We start from the raw sequence: 2,294 nt of genomic DNA, 5'->3' as shown, positions 1-2,294 counted from the left end.
GGGACGCGGCGGGGTCGGCACAGCCCCGGGGGACCCCCGCGGGCTCCTGGGGAAGGGTTGGAGCATTTCGCTCCACTGAATCCTGTATTCCATCGAGAAGGATTCATTCCGGGGTCTGGAGCATCGCCCTGATGAGGAGAGACTGTGGGAGCTGGGCCTGGTCGGTCTGGAGAAGGGAAGGCTGAGAGGGGATCCCATCAATCCGGAAAATGTCCCCAAGGGGTGTCAGAGGATGGTGCCAGCGTGTTCAGTGGCCCCCAGCGAGGAGCAGCAGCTGTAAATTAAAACACAAGTTTCACCTCAACATTTAGACCGATTTAGGAACAAACAATCCCCTGTGGGCAGCTGGCAGAGAGATGGATCCACAGCAACATCCCCCCCAGAAGGGTTTTTGGGGTTGTTTTCCCTCCCACCCCATCCTCCCATGTGTGGACGTCTCACGGGGCAGCTCAGCCCCACCATAAAACACAAAAACCCCAGGGAAGCCTCTTGGGGAGAGAGGGGCCATGGGGCTGGGACCAGGGCAAGGAGCTGGTCGAGCAGAGGAGTGCACCAGGGGGTCAAACAATTCCTCTGGGATCATTTTCCTCCCTGCTCCACGCTCTGGTTTTGGAGGTGTCACTGGCAGTGGGATGAGGAGCGGCTGGAGCTGGAGCTGTTCCCACAACCTCCTCCTCTTCAGAGCATAATTTTTCCTCAAATAAGCACAAGTTCCTGCAGCAGCCCCGGCGCTGTGCCAGCTCCCATCATGGGCTGTCCTGGAGCAGGACCAAGGGTCCTGATGTCTCTCCATGGAAGCGAGCTGTAAGTCCCAGGGTGAGGCTTGAACGACTCTGAATGCAGCAGAAAGCTGCTGGGATGGGAGAGGGATTCACCCCCCTCTGCTGCTGTCCCATGGCTTCACGCTCACGAGATCAGCTCCAGGGAGACCCGTAATTATCTATTTCCAGCATCTTCAGCAGAGCGTGAGGACACGGCAGTGCAGGATTCAGTGATTCGTCAGTGACCTTCAGGCTCCACGGATGGCCTGCTAAGGGGGACTAAGATAGTCTGTAGAGGCTGGTGAGCTGGGCATTGTGGCTTTTCAATCCTACGTTAAATTGCCTTTAATTTGCTTTAAAAGCGGGATGCAGTGTTATCATAAAAATGGGATATGGTATCTACCCCTTTGTTACAGTGGAATAATCAAGAGTAGCAGAATAAAGGTAAAAATAGCAAAGCAAGTTGTAACGATTTGCAGTATTTTCTGTCTTGAAAAACACAAATGGCACAAATCATCCTCCTCCTGGTCTCATCATTCTCCCAACAGCTGCCAGTGCTGGGAGGCCGCACTGGTGGGGTCACGCCTGCCACCGTTTTGTGCTTGGTCCTTCACAGCTGGCACCTCCTCCGCTGGGAAACCGTGGACTGACACAGGCATCTCGCTGTGGAAGTGTTCAGCTCCTGCTTTGACGGCTAAAGTCAAAACACAGCCCAGCTCGAAGAGCGTGTTTCCACACAGAACACCCTTGGGCTGCAGCAGCCGCTGTGGCTACGCTGCGAGCGGCCTTGATTTGAAGCATATTTAGTGACATTTGTGCTCCCTCCCAGGGGACTCCGTGCAGACAGCCACACGTGCTGTGTCCTCCTCTATCCTTTTCACTCCCGACACGGCCTGATGGGCTGGAGGTACAAAACTGCCCCCAGGGACCCCACTGCTCTCGGTGTCCTCAACACACGAGTGCAGCTGCTGCTGGTGGCCAGCGATACCTGAGATCCTCCCAGCTGGCCCTCTCAGGACCTTCAGCAGCGCCTGGAGCAGAGGAGACATCTGTTAATGGCTTTATCTTGCCAATCCATCCCCATCGATGGTGCTGGTGGGTGACACATCAATCATCCCGAGGCCTCCAGAGCTGCTCTGCTGCCGTGTGTCTGCGCTGTACCTCGGCCCTTGATGGTCACCACAAAAGATCGCCCAACTCTCAGCACAGATGGCAGGTTTTCAACCAAACGCCACCCCCCGGGTTAGGATTTCTCCACCTCGGCTTTAGGATTTCCACCAGCAGATGGCAGGGCGGGATTGCTCCACGAGCAGAAAGGAGGGAGAACATTTCACCCAGGGCAGGCAGCAGCAAGAACCGGGATAAGCCCCGTTTTTCCATGCCGGGGAATTCGGGAGGGCAGGGCTCGCTCCTGGAGCACCTGCTGCACAGCAGATCTCCCACGGCCTGGGAGTGTCCCTGTCCCCTCCAAGGCTCGTTCATCAGGACCCTGCTTTGTTCCAGCCGTGTCGGGCTGGGAGCCTTTTTAACACC

Source organism: Corvus brachyrhynchos, unplaced genomic scaffold (genome assembly GCF_000691975.1).
Source record: "Corvus brachyrhynchos isolate BGI_N302 unplaced genomic scaffold, ASM69197v1 scaffold65, whole genome shotgun sequence".
NCBI classification, from domain to species: Eukaryota; Metazoa; Chordata; class Aves; order Passeriformes; family Corvidae; genus Corvus; species Corvus brachyrhynchos.
Note: the sequence above shows the minus strand (reverse complement) of the source record.